Source organism: Argiope bruennichi, chromosome 1, assembly GCF_947563725.1.
Source record: "Argiope bruennichi chromosome 1, qqArgBrue1.1, whole genome shotgun sequence".
NCBI classification, from domain to species: domain Eukaryota; kingdom Metazoa; phylum Arthropoda; class Arachnida; order Araneae; family Araneidae; genus Argiope; species Argiope bruennichi.
Window position 1 is genome coordinate 133,780,197 of NC_079151.1, and position 14,118 is coordinate 133,794,314.

General features: G+C 38.6%; 39 non-coding genes across 39 annotated transcripts; all 39 read left to right on the forward strand.

The window, feature by feature from the left end:
- The first annotated feature begins 28 nt into the window (after window positions 1–28).
- Trnat-agu (transfer RNA threonine (anticodon AGU)) lies at window positions 29–102 on the forward strand. The gene has a single exon. It is a non-coding gene; the product is annotated as a tRNA-Thr (tRNA).
- A 492-nt stretch (window positions 103–594) lies between these two features.
- Window positions 595–668, forward strand: Trnat-agu (transfer RNA threonine (anticodon AGU)). Its single transcript has one exon. It is a non-coding gene; the product is annotated as a tRNA-Thr (tRNA).
- A 677-nt stretch (window positions 669–1,345) lies between these two features.
- On the forward strand, window positions 1,346–1,419 carry Trnat-agu (transfer RNA threonine (anticodon AGU)). Its single transcript has one exon. It is a non-coding gene; the product is annotated as a tRNA-Thr (tRNA).
- A 115-nt stretch (window positions 1,420–1,534) lies between these two features.
- On the forward strand, window positions 1,535–1,608 carry Trnat-agu (transfer RNA threonine (anticodon AGU)). The gene has a single exon. It is a non-coding gene; the product is annotated as a tRNA-Thr (tRNA).
- Window positions 1,609–2,100: 492 nt separating this feature from the next.
- On the forward strand, window positions 2,101–2,174 carry Trnat-agu (transfer RNA threonine (anticodon AGU)). Its single transcript has one exon. It is a non-coding gene; the product is annotated as a tRNA-Thr (tRNA).
- A 1,054-nt stretch (window positions 2,175–3,228) lies between these two features.
- Window positions 3,229–3,302, forward strand: Trnat-agu (transfer RNA threonine (anticodon AGU)). The gene has a single exon. It is a non-coding gene; the product is annotated as a tRNA-Thr (tRNA).
- Window positions 3,303–3,417: 115 nt separating this feature from the next.
- Window positions 3,418–3,491, forward strand: Trnat-agu (transfer RNA threonine (anticodon AGU)). The gene has a single exon. It is a non-coding gene; the product is annotated as a tRNA-Thr (tRNA).
- A 491-nt stretch (window positions 3,492–3,982) lies between these two features.
- On the forward strand, window positions 3,983–4,056 carry Trnat-agu (transfer RNA threonine (anticodon AGU)). The gene has a single exon. It is a non-coding gene; the product is annotated as a tRNA-Thr (tRNA).
- Window positions 4,057–4,924: 868 nt separating this feature from the next.
- On the forward strand, window positions 4,925–4,998 carry Trnat-agu (transfer RNA threonine (anticodon AGU)). The gene has a single exon. It is a non-coding gene; the product is annotated as a tRNA-Thr (tRNA).
- A 115-nt stretch (window positions 4,999–5,113) lies between these two features.
- On the forward strand, window positions 5,114–5,187 carry Trnat-agu (transfer RNA threonine (anticodon AGU)). The gene has a single exon. It is a non-coding gene; the product is annotated as a tRNA-Thr (tRNA).
- A 302-nt stretch (window positions 5,188–5,489) lies between these two features.
- Window positions 5,490–5,563, forward strand: Trnat-agu (transfer RNA threonine (anticodon AGU)). The gene has a single exon. It is a non-coding gene; the product is annotated as a tRNA-Thr (tRNA).
- Window positions 5,564–5,678: 115 nt separating this feature from the next.
- Trnat-agu (transfer RNA threonine (anticodon AGU)) lies at window positions 5,679–5,752 on the forward strand. The gene has a single exon. It is a non-coding gene; the product is annotated as a tRNA-Thr (tRNA).
- Window positions 5,753–5,866: 114 nt separating this feature from the next.
- On the forward strand, window positions 5,867–5,940 carry Trnat-agu (transfer RNA threonine (anticodon AGU)). Its single transcript has one exon. It is a non-coding gene; the product is annotated as a tRNA-Thr (tRNA).
- Window positions 5,941–6,055: 115 nt separating this feature from the next.
- Trnat-agu (transfer RNA threonine (anticodon AGU)) lies at window positions 6,056–6,129 on the forward strand. Its single transcript has one exon. It is a non-coding gene; the product is annotated as a tRNA-Thr (tRNA).
- Window positions 6,130–6,431: 302 nt separating this feature from the next.
- On the forward strand, window positions 6,432–6,505 carry Trnat-agu (transfer RNA threonine (anticodon AGU)). Its single transcript has one exon. It is a non-coding gene; the product is annotated as a tRNA-Thr (tRNA).
- A 115-nt stretch (window positions 6,506–6,620) lies between these two features.
- Trnat-agu (transfer RNA threonine (anticodon AGU)) lies at window positions 6,621–6,694 on the forward strand. The gene has a single exon. It is a non-coding gene; the product is annotated as a tRNA-Thr (tRNA).
- A 489-nt stretch (window positions 6,695–7,183) lies between these two features.
- Trnat-agu (transfer RNA threonine (anticodon AGU)) lies at window positions 7,184–7,257 on the forward strand. The gene has a single exon. It is a non-coding gene; the product is annotated as a tRNA-Thr (tRNA).
- Window positions 7,258–7,372: 115 nt separating this feature from the next.
- On the forward strand, window positions 7,373–7,446 carry Trnat-agu (transfer RNA threonine (anticodon AGU)). The gene has a single exon. It is a non-coding gene; the product is annotated as a tRNA-Thr (tRNA).
- Window positions 7,447–7,560: 114 nt separating this feature from the next.
- On the forward strand, window positions 7,561–7,634 carry Trnat-agu (transfer RNA threonine (anticodon AGU)). The gene has a single exon. It is a non-coding gene; the product is annotated as a tRNA-Thr (tRNA).
- Window positions 7,635–7,936: 302 nt separating this feature from the next.
- Trnat-agu (transfer RNA threonine (anticodon AGU)) lies at window positions 7,937–8,010 on the forward strand. The gene has a single exon. It is a non-coding gene; the product is annotated as a tRNA-Thr (tRNA).
- Window positions 8,011–8,123: 113 nt separating this feature from the next.
- Window positions 8,124–8,198, forward strand: Trnat-agu (transfer RNA threonine (anticodon AGU)). Its single transcript has one exon. It is a non-coding gene; the product is annotated as a tRNA-Thr (tRNA).
- A 301-nt stretch (window positions 8,199–8,499) lies between these two features.
- Window positions 8,500–8,573, forward strand: Trnat-agu (transfer RNA threonine (anticodon AGU)). The gene has a single exon. It is a non-coding gene; the product is annotated as a tRNA-Thr (tRNA).
- Window positions 8,574–8,688: 115 nt separating this feature from the next.
- On the forward strand, window positions 8,689–8,762 carry Trnat-agu (transfer RNA threonine (anticodon AGU)). The gene has a single exon. It is a non-coding gene; the product is annotated as a tRNA-Thr (tRNA).
- Window positions 8,763–8,856: 94 nt separating this feature from the next.
- On the forward strand, window positions 8,857–8,930 carry Trnat-agu (transfer RNA threonine (anticodon AGU)). Its single transcript has one exon. It is a non-coding gene; the product is annotated as a tRNA-Thr (tRNA).
- A 493-nt stretch (window positions 8,931–9,423) lies between these two features.
- Window positions 9,424–9,497, forward strand: Trnat-ugu (transfer RNA threonine (anticodon UGU)). The gene has a single exon. It is a non-coding gene; the product is annotated as a tRNA-Thr (tRNA).
- A 303-nt stretch (window positions 9,498–9,800) lies between these two features.
- Trnat-agu (transfer RNA threonine (anticodon AGU)) lies at window positions 9,801–9,874 on the forward strand. Its single transcript has one exon. It is a non-coding gene; the product is annotated as a tRNA-Thr (tRNA).
- A 115-nt stretch (window positions 9,875–9,989) lies between these two features.
- Trnat-agu (transfer RNA threonine (anticodon AGU)) lies at window positions 9,990–10,063 on the forward strand. The gene has a single exon. It is a non-coding gene; the product is annotated as a tRNA-Thr (tRNA).
- A 303-nt stretch (window positions 10,064–10,366) lies between these two features.
- On the forward strand, window positions 10,367–10,440 carry Trnat-agu (transfer RNA threonine (anticodon AGU)). The gene has a single exon. It is a non-coding gene; the product is annotated as a tRNA-Thr (tRNA).
- A 114-nt stretch (window positions 10,441–10,554) lies between these two features.
- On the forward strand, window positions 10,555–10,628 carry Trnat-agu (transfer RNA threonine (anticodon AGU)). Its single transcript has one exon. It is a non-coding gene; the product is annotated as a tRNA-Thr (tRNA).
- A 302-nt stretch (window positions 10,629–10,930) lies between these two features.
- On the forward strand, window positions 10,931–11,004 carry Trnat-agu (transfer RNA threonine (anticodon AGU)). The gene has a single exon. It is a non-coding gene; the product is annotated as a tRNA-Thr (tRNA).
- Window positions 11,005–11,119: 115 nt separating this feature from the next.
- Window positions 11,120–11,193, forward strand: Trnat-agu (transfer RNA threonine (anticodon AGU)). Its single transcript has one exon. It is a non-coding gene; the product is annotated as a tRNA-Thr (tRNA).
- Window positions 11,194–11,496: 303 nt separating this feature from the next.
- Trnat-agu (transfer RNA threonine (anticodon AGU)) lies at window positions 11,497–11,570 on the forward strand. The gene has a single exon. It is a non-coding gene; the product is annotated as a tRNA-Thr (tRNA).
- A 115-nt stretch (window positions 11,571–11,685) lies between these two features.
- On the forward strand, window positions 11,686–11,759 carry Trnat-agu (transfer RNA threonine (anticodon AGU)). Its single transcript has one exon. It is a non-coding gene; the product is annotated as a tRNA-Thr (tRNA).
- A 114-nt stretch (window positions 11,760–11,873) lies between these two features.
- On the forward strand, window positions 11,874–11,947 carry Trnat-agu (transfer RNA threonine (anticodon AGU)). The gene has a single exon. It is a non-coding gene; the product is annotated as a tRNA-Thr (tRNA).
- A 303-nt stretch (window positions 11,948–12,250) lies between these two features.
- On the forward strand, window positions 12,251–12,324 carry Trnat-agu (transfer RNA threonine (anticodon AGU)). Its single transcript has one exon. It is a non-coding gene; the product is annotated as a tRNA-Thr (tRNA).
- A 114-nt stretch (window positions 12,325–12,438) lies between these two features.
- Window positions 12,439–12,512, forward strand: Trnat-agu (transfer RNA threonine (anticodon AGU)). The gene has a single exon. It is a non-coding gene; the product is annotated as a tRNA-Thr (tRNA).
- Window positions 12,513–12,814: 302 nt separating this feature from the next.
- Window positions 12,815–12,888, forward strand: Trnat-agu (transfer RNA threonine (anticodon AGU)). Its single transcript has one exon. It is a non-coding gene; the product is annotated as a tRNA-Thr (tRNA).
- A 302-nt stretch (window positions 12,889–13,190) lies between these two features.
- Window positions 13,191–13,264, forward strand: Trnat-agu (transfer RNA threonine (anticodon AGU)). Its single transcript has one exon. It is a non-coding gene; the product is annotated as a tRNA-Thr (tRNA).
- A 302-nt stretch (window positions 13,265–13,566) lies between these two features.
- Window positions 13,567–13,640, forward strand: Trnat-agu (transfer RNA threonine (anticodon AGU)). The gene has a single exon. It is a non-coding gene; the product is annotated as a tRNA-Thr (tRNA).
- The last annotated feature ends 478 nt before the right edge of the window (window positions 13,641–14,118 follow it).

Consider the following 14,118-nt stretch of genomic DNA (forward strand, 5'->3'; position numbering starts at 1 on the left):
GACGGAAATTCGAAAGCAGTGATATCGAGGCGCCGTGGCTTAGTTGGTTAAAGCGCCTGTCTAGTAAACAGGAGATCACGAGTTCGAATCTCGTCGGTGCCTCTTATGTAGAAGTGTGGTCACATTTTTTATGAAAACATACATCAATTAAAAGAGCTCATTAGTAAAATTTAAAGCATGACATTTGGAATCGTAATTCGAACCCTATGGCATCGAGGCGCCGTGGCTAAGTTGGTTAAAGCGCCTGTCTAGTAAAATGGAGATCACGAGTTCGAATCTCGTCGGTTCCTCTCATTTAGAAGTGTGGTCACATTTTTTATGAAAACAGACATCAATTAAAAGAGCTCTTTTAGTAAAATTTATAGCTTTTCATTTGGGACGTAAATTCGAACACAGTTTAATCGGGGTGCCGTGGCTTAGTTGGTTAAAGCGCCTGGCTAGTAAACAGGAGATAACGAGTTCGAATCTCGTCAGTGCCTCTCATGTAGAAGTTTGGTCACATTTTTTATGAAAACAGAGATAAATTGAAAGAGCTCTTTTAGTAAAATATATAGCTCTTCATTTGGGACGGAAATTCGAACGCAGCGATATCGAGGCGCCGTGGCTTAGTTGGTTAAAGCGCCTGTATAGTAAACAGGAGATCACGAGTTCGAATCTCGTCGGTGCCTCTTATGTAGAAGTGTGGTCACATTTTTTATGAAAACATACATCAATTAAAAGAGCTCATTAGTAAAATTTAAAGCATGACATTTGGAATCGTAATTCGAACCCTATGGCATCGAGGCGCCGTGGCTAAGTTGGTTAAAGCGCCTGTCTAGTAAAATGGAGATCACGAGTTCGAATCTCGTCGGTTCCTCTCATTTAGAAGTGTGGTCACATTTTTTATGAAAACAGACATCAATTAAAAGAGCTCTTTTAGTAAAAATTATAGCTTTTCATTTGGGACGTAAATTCGAACACAGTTTAATCGGGGTGCCGTGGCTTAGTTGGTTAAAGCGCCTGGCTAGTAAACAGAAGATAACGAGTTCGAATCTCGTCGGTGCCTCTTATGTAGAAGTGTGGTCACATTTTTTATGAAAACATACATCAATTAAAAGAGCTCATTAGTAAAATTTAAAGCATGACATTTATAATCGTAATTCGAACCCTATGGCATCGAGGCGCCGTGGCTAAGTTGTTTATAGCGCGTCTAGTGACCAGGAGGTAATGATTTAGAATCTCGTCGGTGCCTTTCTTATAGAAGTATGTTTACTTTTTAAAGAAAATTAACATCAATTAAAAGAGCTAGTTTAGTAAAATTTAAAGATTTTCATTTGGAATCGTAATTTGAATCGAATGGAATCGAGGCGCCGTGGCTTAGTTGGTCAAAGCGCCTGTCTAGTAAACAGGAGATCACGAGTTCGAATCTCGTCGGTGCCTCTCATGTAGAAGTTTGGTCACATTTTTTATGAAAACAGAGATAAATTAAAAGAGCTCTTTTAGTAAAATTTATAGCTCTTCATTTGGGACGGAAATTCGAACGCAGTGATATCGAGGCGCCGTGGCTTAGTTGGTTAAAGCGCCTGTCTAGTAAACAGGAGATCACGAGTTCGAATCTCGTCGGTGCCTCTTATGTCGAAGTGTGGTCACATTTTTTATGAAAACATACATCAATTAAAAGAGCTCATTAGTAAAATTTAAAGCATGACATTTGGAATCGTAATTCGAACCCTATGGCATCGAGGCGCCGTGGCTAAGTTGGTTAAAGCGCCTGTCTAGTAAAATGGAGATCACGAGTTCGAATCTCGTCGGTTCCTCTCATTTAGAAGTGTGGTCACATTTTTTATGAAAACAGACATCAATTAAAAGAGCTCTTTTAGTAAAATTTATAGCTTTTCATTTGGGACGTAAATTCGAACACAGTTTAATCGGGGTGCCGTGGCTTAGTTGGTTAAAGCGCCTGGCTAGTAAACAGGAGATAACGAGTTCGAATCTCGTCAGTGCCTTTCATGTAGAAGTTTGGTCACATTTTTTATGAAAACAGAGATAAATTGAAAGAGCTGTTTTAGTAAAATATATAGCTCTTCATTTGGGACGGAAATTCGAACGCAGTGATATCGAGGCGCCGTGGCTTAGTTGGTTAAAGCGCCTGTCTAGTAAACAGGAGATCACGAGTTCGAATCTCGTCGGTGCCTCTTATGTAGAAGTGTGGTCACATTTTTTATGAAAACATACATCAATTAAAAGAGCTCATTAGTAAAATTTAAAGCATGACATTTGGAATCGTAATTCGAACCCTATGGCATCGAGGCGCCGTGGCTAAGTTGGTTAAAGCGCCTGTCTAGTAAAATGGAGATCACGAGTTCGAATCTCGTCGGTTCCTCTCATTTAGAAGTGTGGTCACATTTTTTATGAAAACATACATCAATTAAAAGAGCTCATTAGTAAAATTTAAAGCATGACATTTATAATCGTAATTCGAACCCTATGGCATCGAGGCGCCGTGGCTAAGTTGTTTATAGCGCGTCTAGTGACTAGGAGGTAATGATTTAGAATCTCGTCGGTGCCTTTCTTATAGAAGTATGTTCACTTTTTAAAGAAAATTAACATCAATTAAAAGAGCTAGTTTAGTAAAATTTACAGATTTTCATTTGGAATCGTAATTCGAATCGAATGGAATCGAGGCGCCGTGGCTTAGTTGGTAAAAGCGCCTGTGTAGTAAACAGGAGATCACGAATTCGATTCTCGTCGGTGCTTCTCATTTAGAAGTGTGGTCACATTTTTTATGAAAAGAGACATCAATTAAAAGAGTTCTTTTAGTAAAATTTATAGCTTTTCATTTGGGACGTAAATTCGAACACAGTTTAATCGGGGTGCCGTGGCTTAGTTGGTTAAATCGCCTGGCTAGTAAACAGGAGATAACGAGTTCGAATCTCGTCGGTGCCTCTTATGTAGAAGTGTGGTCACATTTTTTATGAAAACATACATCAATTAAAAGAGCTCATTAGTAAAATTTAAAGCATGACATTTATAATCGTAATTCGAACCCTATGGCATCGAGGCGCCGTGGCTAAGTTGTTTATAGCGCCTGTCTAGGTGACCAGGAGGTTATGATTTAGAATCTCGTCGGTGCCTTTCTTATAGAAGTATGGTCACTTTTTAAAGAAAGTTAACATCAATTAAAAGAGCTATTTTAGTAAAATTTAAAGATTTTCATTTGGAATCGTAATTTGAATCGAATGGAATCGAGGCGCCGTGGCTAAGTTGGTCAAAGCGCCTGTCTAGTAAACAGGAGATCACGAGTTCGAATCTCGTCGGTGCCTCTCATGTAGAAGTTTGGTCACATTTTTTATGAAAACAGAGATAAATTAAAAGAGCTCTTTTAGTAAAGTTTATAGCTCTTCATTTGGGACGGAAATTCGAACGCAGTGATATCGAGGCGCCGTGGCTTAGTTGGTTAAAGCGCCTGTCTAGTAAACAGGAGATCACGAGTTCGAATCTCGTCGGTGCCTCTTATGTAGAAGTGTGGTCACATTTTTTATGAAAACATACATCAATTAAAAGAGCTCATTAGTAAAATTTAAAGCATGACATTTATAATCGTAATTCGAACCCTATGGCATCGAAGCGCCGTGGCTAAGTTGTTTATAGCGCCTGTCTAGTGACCAGGAGGTTATGATTTAGAATCTCGTCGGTGCCTTTCTTATAGAAGTATGGTCACTTTTTAAAGAAAGTTAACATCAATTAAAAGAGCTATTTTAGTAAAATTTAAAGATTTTCATTTGGAATCGTAATTTGAATCGAATGGAATCGAGGCGCCGTGGCTTAGTTGGTAAAAGCGCCTGTGTAGTAAACAGGAGATCACGAATTCGATTCTCGTCGGTGCTTCTCATTTAGAAGTGTGGTCACATTTTTTATGAAAAGAGACATCAATTAAAAGAGTTCTTTTAGTAAAATTTATAGCTTTTCATTTGGGACGTAAATTCGAACACAGTGATATCGAGGCGCCGTGGCTTAGTTGGTTAAAGCGCCTGTCTAGTAAACAGGAGATCACGAGTTCGAATCTCGTCGGTGCCTCTTATGTAGAAGTGTGGTCACATTTTTTATGAAAACATACATCAATTAAAAGAGCTCATTAGTAAAATTTAAAGCATGACATTTATAATCGTAATTCGAACCCTATGGCATCGAAGCGCCGTGGCTAAGTTGTTTATAGCGCCTGTCTAGTGACCAGGAGGTTATGATTTAGAATTTCGTCGGTGCCTTTCTTATAGAAGTATGGTCACTTTTTAAAGAAAGTTAACATCAATTAAAAGAGCTATTTTAGTAAAATTTAAAGATTTTCATTTGGAATCGTAATTTGAATCGAATGGAATCGAGGCGCCGTGGCTTAGTTGGTAAAAGCGCCTGTGTAGTAAACAGGAGATCACGAATTCGATTCTCGTCGGTGCTTCTCATTTAGAAGTGTGGTCACATTTTTTATGAAAAGAGACATCAATTAAAAGAGTTCTTTTAGTAAAATTTATAGCTTTTCATTTGGGACGTAAATTCGAACACAGTTTAATCGGGGTGCCGTGGCTTAGTTGGTTAAATCGCCTGGCTAGTAAACAGGAGATAACGAGTTCGAATCTCGTCGGTGCCTCTTATGTAGAAGTGTGGTCACATTTTTTATGAAAACATACATCAATTAAAAGAGCTCATTAGTAAAATTTAAAGCATGACATTTATAATCGTAATTCGAACCCTATGGCATCGAGGCGCCGTGGCTAAGTTGTTTATAGCGCCTGTCTAGGTGACCAGGAGGTTATGATTTAGAATCTCGTCGGTGCCTTTCTTATAGAAGTATGGTCACTTTTTAAAGAAAGTTAACATCAATTAAAAGAGCTATTTTAGTAAAATTTAAAGATTTTCATTTGGAATCGTAATTTGAATCGAATGGAATCGAGGCGCCGTGGCTTAGGTGGTCAAAGCGCCTGTCTAGTAAACAGGAGATCACGAGTTCGAATCTCGTCGGTGCCTCTCATGTAGAAGTTTGGTCACATTTTTTATGAAAACAGAGATAAATTAAAAGAGCTCTTTTAGTAAAGTTTATAGCTCTTCATTTGGGACGGAAATTCGAACGCAGTGATATCGAGGCGCCGTGGCTTAGTTGGTTAAAGCGCCTGTCTAGTAAACAGGAGATCACGAGTTCGAATCTCGTCGGTGCCTCTTATGTAGAAGTGTGGTCACATTTTTTATGAAAACATACATCAATTAAAAGAGCTCATTAGTAAAATTTAAAGCATGACATTTATAATCGTAATTCGAACCCTATGGCATCGAAGCGCCGTGGCTAAGTTGTTTATAGCGCCTGTCTAGTGACCAGGAGGTTATGATTTAGAATCTCGTCGGTGCCTTTCTTATAGAAGTATGGTCACTTTTTAAAGAAAGTTAACATCAATTAAAAGAGCTATTTTAGTAAAATTTAAAGATTTTCATTTGGAATCGTAATTTGAATCGAATGGAATCGAGGCGCCGTGGCTTAGTTAGTCAAAGCGCCTGTCTAGTAAACAGGAGATCACGAGTTCGAATCTCGTCGGTGCCTCTCATGTAGAAGTTTGGTCACATTTTTTATGAAAACAGAGATAAATTAAAAGAGCTCTTTTAGTAAAATTTATAGCTCTTCATTTGGGACGGAAATTCGAACGCAGTGATATCGAGGCGCCGTGGCTTAGTTGGTTAAAGCGCCTGTCTAGTAAACAGGAGATCACGAGTTCGATTCTCGTCGGTGCCTCTTATGTAGAAGTGTGGTCACATTTTTTATGAAAACATACATCAATTAAAAGAGCTCATTAGTAAAATTTAAAGCATGACATTTGGAATCGTAATTCGAACCCTATGGCATCGAGGCGCCGTGGCTAAGTTGGTAAAAGCGCCTGTGTAGTAAACAGGAGATCACGAATTCGATTCTCGTCGGTGCCTCTCATTTAGAAGTGTGGTCACATTTTTTATGAAAAGAGACATCAATTAAAAGAGCTCTTTTAGTAAAATTTATAGCTTTTCATTTGGGACGTAAATTCGAACACAGTTTAATCGGGGCGCCGTGGCTTAGTTGGTTAAAGCGCCTGGCTAGTAAACAGGAGATAACGAGTTCGAATCTCGTCGGTGCCTGTTATGTAGAAGTGTGGTCACATTTTTTATGAAAACATTAATCAATTAAAAGAGCTCATTAGTAAAATTTAAAGCAAGACATTTATAATCGTAATTCGAACCCTATGGCATCGAGGCGCCGTCTCTAAGTTGTTTATAGCGCCTGTCTAGTGACCAGGAGGTTATGATTTAGAATCTCGTCGGTGCCTTTCTTATAGAAGTATGGTCACTTTTTAAAGAAAGTTAACATCAATTAAAAGAGCTATTTTAGTAAAATTTAAAGATTTTCATTTGGAATCGTAATTTGAATCGAATGGAATCGAGGCGCCGTGGCTTAGTTGGTCAAAGCGCCTGTCTAGTAAACAGGAGATCACGAGTTCGAATCTCGTCGGTGCCTCTCATGTAGAAGTTTGGTCACATTTTTTATGAAAACAGAGATAAATTAAAAGAGCTCTTTTAGTAAAGTTTATAGCTCTTCATTTGGGACGGAAATTCGAACGCAGTGATATCGAGGCGCCGTGGCTTAGTTGGTTAAAGCGCCTGTCTAGTAAACAGGAGATCACGAGTTCGAATCTCGTCGGTGCCTCTTATGTAGAAGTGTGGTCACATTTTTTATGAAACATACATCAATTAAAAGAGCTCATTAGTAAAATTTAAAGCATGACATTTGGAATCGTAATTCGAACCCTATGGCATCGAGGCGCCGTGGCTAAGTTGGTTAAAGCGTCTGATTTATAAACAGGAGATCATGAGTTTGATTTTAGTCGGTGCCTCTCATGTAGAAGTGTGGTCAAATTTTTTATGAAAATATACATGAATTAAAAGGGCTCATTAGTAAAATTTAAAGCATGACATTTGGAATCATAATTCGAACCCTATGGCATCGAGGCGCCGTGGCTAAGTTGGTTATAGCGCCTGTCTAGTGACCAGGAGGTAATGATTTAGAATCTCGTCGGTGGATTTCTTATAGAAGTATGGTCACTTTTTAAAGAAAATTAACATAAATTAAAAGAGCTATTTTAGTAAAATTTAAAGATATTCATTTGGAATCGTAATTCGAATCGTATGGAATCGAGGCGCCGTGGCTTAGTTGGTTAAAGCGCCTGTCTAGTAAACCGGAGATCACGAGTTCGAATCTCGTCGGTGCCTCTCATGTAGAAGTGTGGTCACATTTTTTATGAAAACAGACATCAATTAAAAGAGCTTTTTTAGTAAAATTTATAGCTCTTCATTTGGGACGGAAATTCGAACGCAGTGGAATCGAGGCGCCGTGGCTTAGTTGGTTAAAGCGCCTGTCTAGTAAACAGGAGATCACGAGTTCGAATCTCGTCGGTGCCTCTTATGTAGAAGTATTGTCACTTTTTAAAGAAAATTACCATCAATTAAAAGAGCTATTTTAGTAAAATTTAAAGATTTTCATTTGGAATCGTAATTCGAATCCACTGGAATCGAGGCGCCGTGGCTTAGTCGGTTAATGCGCCTGTCTAGTAAACAGGAGATCACGAGTTCGAATCTCGTCGGTGCCTCTTATGTAGAAGTGTGGTCAGATTTTTTATGAAAACATACATGAATTAAAAGAGCTCATTAGTAAAATTTAAAGCATGACATTTAGAATCGTAATTCGAACCCTATGGCATCGAGGCGCCGTGGCTAAGTTGGTTATAGCGCCTGTCTAGTGACCAGGAGGTAATGATTTAGAATCGCGTCGGTGCCTTTCCTATAGAAGTATGGTCACTTTTTAAAGAAAATTAACATCAATTAAAAGAGCTATTTTAGTAAAATTTAAAGATTTTCATTTGGAATCGTAATTCGAATCGAATGGAATCGAGGCGCCGTGGCTTAGTTGGTTAAAGCGCCTTTCTAGTAAACTGGAGACCACGAGTTCGAATCTCGTCGGTGCCCTCATGCAGAAGTGTAGTCACATTTTTTATGAAAACAGACATCAATTAAAAGAGCTCTTTTAGTAAAATTTATAGCTTTTCATTTGGGACGTAAATTCGAACACAGTGGAATTGGGACGCCTTGGCTTAGTTGGTTAAAGCGCCTGTCTAGTAAACAGGAGATCACGAGTTCGAATCTCGTCGGTGCCTCTTATGTAGAAGTGTGGTCATATTTTTTATGAAAACATACATCAATTAAAAGAGCTCATTAGTAAAATTTAACCATGACATTTGGAATCGTAATTCGAACCCTACGGCATCGAGGCGCCGTGGCTAATTTGGTTATAGCGCCTGTCTAGTGACCAGGATGTAATGATTTAGAATCTCGTCGGTGCCTTTCTTATAGAAGTATGGTCACTTTTTAGAGAAAATTAACATAAATTAAAAGAGCTATTTTAGTAAAATTTAAAGATATTCATTTGGAATCGTAATTCGAATCGAATGGAATCGAGGCGGCGTGGCTTAGTTGGTTAAAGCGCCTGTCTAGTAAACAGGAGATCACGAGTTCGAATCTCGTCGGTGCCTCTCATGTAGAAGTGTGGTCACATTTTTTATGAAAACAGACATCAATTAAAAGAGCTCTTTTAGTAAAATTTATAGCTCTTCATTTGGGACGGAAATTCGAACGCAGTGGAATCGAGGCGCCGTGGCTTAGTTGGTTAAAGCGCCTGTCTAGTAAACAGGAGATCACGAATTCGAATCTCGTCGGTGCCTCTCATTTAGAAGTGTGGTCATATTTTTTATGAAAACAGACATGAATTAAAAGAGCTCTTCATTTGGGACGGAAATTTGAACCCATTGGAATCGAGGCGCCGTGGCTTAGTTGGTTCAAGCGCCTGTCTAGTAAACAGGAGATCACGAGTTCGAGTCTCGTCGGTGCCTCTTATGTAGAAGTGTGGTGAGATTTTTTATGAAAACAAACATCAATTAAAAGAGCTCTTTTAGTAAAAGTTAGAGCTTTTCATTTGGGATAGAAATTCGAACCCACTTGATTCGAGGCGCCGTGGCTTAGTTGGTTAAAGCGCCTGTCTAGTAAACATGAGATCACGAGTTCGAATATCGTCGGTACCTCTAATGTAGAAGTGTGGTCACACTTTTTATGAAAACAAACATCAATTAAAAGAGCTCTTTTAGTAAAAGTTAGAGCTTTTCATTTGGGATAGAAATTCGAACCCATTTGAATCGAGGCGCCGTGGCTTAGGTGGTTAAAGCGCCTGTCTAGTAAACAGGTGATCACGAGTTCGAATCTCGTCTTTGCCTCTCATGTAGAAGTGTGTTCAAATTTGTTATGAAAACAGACATCAATTAAAAGAGCTCTTTTAGTAAAAGTTAAAACTTTTCATTTGGGATAGAAATTCGAACCCATTGGAATCGAGGCGCCGTGGCTTAGTTGGTTCAAGCGCCTGTCTTGTAGACAGGAGATCACGAGTTCGAGTCTCGTCGGTGCCTCTTATGTAGAAGTGTGGTGAGATTTTTTATGAAAACATACATGAATTAAAAGAGCTCATTAGTAAAATTTAAAGCATGTCATTTGAAATCGTAATTCGAACCCTATGGCATCGAGGCGCCGTGGCTAAGTTGGTTATAGCGCCTGTCTAGTGACCAGGAGGTAATGATTTAGAATCTCGTTGGTGCCTTTCTTATAGAAGTATGGTCACTTTTTTAAGAAAATTAACATCAATGAAAAGAGCTATTTAAAAAAATTTTTAAAGATTTTCATTTGGAATCGTAATTCGAATCGAAAGGAATCGAGGCGCCGTGGCTTAGTTGGTTAAAGCGCCTGTCTAGTAAACAGGAGATCACGAGTTCGAATCTCGTCGGTGCCTCTTATGTAGAAGTGTGGTCAGATTTTTTATGAAAACAAACATCAATTAAAAGAGCTCTTTTAGTAAAAGTTAGAGCTTTTCATTTGGGATAGAAATTCGAACGCACTTGAATCGAGACGCCGTGGCTTAGTTGGTTAAAGCGCCTGTCTAGTAAACAGGAGATCACGAGTTCGAGTCTCGTCGGTGCCTCTTATGTAGAAGTGTGGTGAGGTTTTTTATGAAAACATACATGAATTAAAAGAGCTCATTAGTAAAATTTAAAGCATGTCATTTGAAATCGTAATTCGAACCCTATGGCATCGAGGCGCCGTGGCTAAGTTGGTTATAGCGCCTGTCTAGTGACCAGGAGGTAATGATTTAGAATCTCGTTGGTGCCTTTCTTATAGAAGTATGGTCACTTTTTTAAGAAAATTAACATCAATGAAAAGAGCTATTTAAAAAAAAATTTAAAGATTTTCATTGGGAATCGTAATTCGAATCGAATGGAATCGAGGCGCCGTGGCTTAGTTGGTTAAAGCGCCTGTCTAGTAAACAGCAGATCACGAGTTCGAATCTCGTCGGTGCCTCTTATGTAGAAGTGTGGTCAGATTTTTTATGAAAACATACATGAATTAAAAGAGCTCATTAGTAAAATTTAAAGCATGACATTTGGAATCGTAATTCGAACCCTATGGCATCGAGGCGCCGTGGCTTAGGTGGTTAAAGCGCCTGTCTAGTAAACAGGAAATTATGAGTTCGATTCTCGTCGGTGCCTCTCATGTAGAAGTGTGGTCAGATTTTTTATGAAAACATACATGAATTAAAAGAGCTCATTAGTAAAATTTAAAGCATGACATTTGGAATCGTAATTCGAACCCTATGGCATCGAGGCGCCGTGGCTAAGTTGTTTATAGCGCCTGTCTAGTGACCAGGAGGTAATTATTTAGAATCTCGTCGGTGCCTTTCTTATAGAAGTATGGTCACTTTTTTAAGAAAATTAACATCAATTAAAAGAGCTATTTTAAAAAAATTTAAAGATTTTCATTTGGAATGGTAATTCGAATCGAATGGAATCGAGGCGCCGTGGCTTAGTTGGTTAAAGCGCCCGTCTAGTAAACAGGAGATCACGAGTTCGAATCTCGTCGGTGCCTTTCATGTAGAAGTGTGGTCACACTTTTTATGAAAACAAACATCAATTAAAAGAGCTCATTTAGTAAAAGTTAGAGCTTTTCATTTGGGATAGAAATTCGAACCCACTTGAATCGAGGCGCCGTGGCTTAGTTGGTTAAAGCGCCTGTCTAGTAAACAGGAGATCACGAGTTCGAGTCTCGTCGGTGCCTCTTATGTAGAAGTGTGGTGAGGTTTTTTATGAAAACATACATGAATTAAAAGAGCTCATTAGTAAAATTTAAAGCATGACAATTGGAATCGTAATTCGAACTCTATGGCATCGAGGCGCCGTGGCTAATTTGGTTATAGCGCCTGTCTAGTGACCAGGAGGTAATTATTTAGAATCTCGTCGGTGCCTTTCTTATAGAAGTATGGTCACTTTTTTAAGAAAATTAACATCAATTAAAAGAGTTATTTTAAAAAAAATTTAAAGATTTTCATTTGGAATCGTAATTCGAATCGAATGGAATTGAGGCGCCGTGGCTTAGTTGGTTAAAGCGCCTGTCTAGTAAACAGGAGATCACGAGTTCGAATCTCGTCGGTGCCTCTCATGTAAAAGTGTGGTCACACTTTTTATGAAAACAAAGATCAATTAAGAGAGCTCTTTTAGTAAAAGTTAGAGCTTTTCATTTGGGATAGAAATTCGAACCCATTTGAATCGAGGCGCCGTGGCTTAGGTGGTTAAAGCGTCTGTCTAGTAAACAGGAAATTATGAGTTCGATTCTCGTCGGTGCCTCTCATGTAGAAGTGTGGTCAGATTTTTTATGAAAACATACATGAATTAAAAGAGCTCATTAGTAAAATTTAAAGCATGACATTTGGAATCGTAATTCGAACCCTATGGCATCGAGGCGCCGTGGCTTAGGTGGTTAAAGCGCCTGTCTAGTAAACAGGAAATTATGAGTTCGATTCTCGTCGGTGCCTCTCATGTAGAAGTGTGGTCAGATTTTTTATGAAAACATACATGAATTAAAAGAGCTCATTAGTAAAATTTAAAGCATGACATTTGGAATCGTAATTCGAACCCTATGGCATCGAGGCGCCGTGGCTAAGTTGTTTATAGCGCCTGTCTAGTGACCAGGAGGTAATTATTTAGAATCTCGTCGGTGCCTTTCTTATAGAAGTATGGTCACTTTTTTAAGAAAATTAACATCAATGAAAAGAGCTATTTAAAAAAAAATTTAAAGATTTTCATTGGGAATCGTAATTCGAATCGAATGGAATCGAGGCGCCGTGGCTTAGTTGGTTAAAGCGCCTGTCTAGTAAACAGGAGATCACGAGTTCGAATCTCGTCGGTGCCTCTTATGTAGAAGTGTGGTCAGATTTTTTATGAAAACATACATGAATTAAAAGAGCTCATTAGTAAAATTTAAAGCATGACATTTGGAATCGTAATTCGAACCCTATGGCATCGAGGCGCCGTGGCTTAGGTGGTTAAAGCGCCTGTCTAGTAAACAGGAAATTATGAGTTCGATTCTCGTCGGTGCCTCTCATGTAGAAGTGTGGTCAGATTTTTTATGAAAACATACATGAATTAAAAGAGCTCATTAGTAAAATTTAAAGCATGACATTTGGAATCGTAATTCGAACCCTATGGCATCGAGGCGCCGTGGCTAAGTTGTTTATAGCGCCTGTCTAGTGACCAGGAGGTAATTATTTAGAATCTCGTCGGTGCCTTTCTTATAGAAGTATGGTCACTTTTTTAAGAAAATTAACATCAATTAAAAGAGCTATTTTAAAAAAATTTAAAGATTTTCATTTGGAATGGTAATTCGAATCGAATGGAATCGAGGCGCCGTGGCTTAGTTGGTTAAAGCGCCTGTCTAGTAAACAGGAGATCACGAATTCGAATCTCGTCGGTGCCTCTCATTTAGAAGTGTGGTTATTTTTTTTATGAAAACAGACATCAATTAAAGAGCTCTTTTAGTAAAAGTTAGAGCTTTTCATTTGGGATAGAAATTCGAACCCATTGGAATCGAGGCGCCGTGGCTTAGTTGGTTAAAGCGCCTGTCTAGTAACCAGGAGATCACGATTTCTAATCTCGTCGGTGCCTCTTATGTAGAAGTGTGGTCAGATTTTTTATGAAAACATACATGAATTAAAAGAGCTCATTAGTAAAATTTAAAGCATGACATTTGGAATCGTAATTCGAACCCTATGGCATCGAGGCGCCGTGGCTTAGGTGGTTAAAGCGCCTGTCTAGTAAACAGGAAATTATGAGTTCGATTCTCGTCGGTGCCTCTCATGTAGAAGTGTGGTCAGATTTTTTATGAAAACATACATGAATTAAAAGAGCTCATTAGTAAAATTTAAAGCATGACATTTGGAATCGTAATTCGAACCCTATGGCATCGAGGCGCCGTGGCTAAGTTGTTTATAGCGCCTGTCTAGTGACCAGGAGGTAATTATTTAGAATCTCGTCGGTGCCTTTCTTATAGAAGTATGGTCACTTTTTTAAGAAAATTAACATCAATTAAAAGAGCTATTTTAAAAAAATTTAAAGATTTTCATTTGGAATGGTAATTCGAATCGAATGGAATCGAGGCGCCGTGGCTTAGTTGGTTAAAGCGCCTGTCTAGTAAACAGGAGATCACGAATTCGAATCTCGTCGGTGCCTCTCATTTAGAAGTGTGGTTATTTTTTTTATGAAAACAGACATCAATTAAAGAGCTCTTTTAGTAAAAGTTAGAGCTTTTCATTTGGGATAGAAATTCGAACCCATTGGAATCGAGGCGCCGTGGCTTAGTTGGTTAAAGCGCCTGTCTAGTAACCAGGAGATCACGATTTCTAATCTCGTCGGTGCCTCTTATGTAGAAGTGTGGTCAGATTTTTTATGAAAACATACATGAATTAAAAGAGCTCATTAGTAAAATTTAAACCATGACATTTGGAATCGTAATTCGAACCCTATGGCATCGAGGCGCCGTGGCTAAGTTGGTTCTAGCGCCTGTCTAGTGACCAGGAGGTAATTATTTAGAATCTCGTCGGTGCCTTTCTTATAGAAGTATGGTCACTTTTTTAAGAAAATTAACATCAATTAAAAGAGTTATTTTAAAAAAAATTTAAAGATTTTCATTTGGAATCGTAATTCGAAT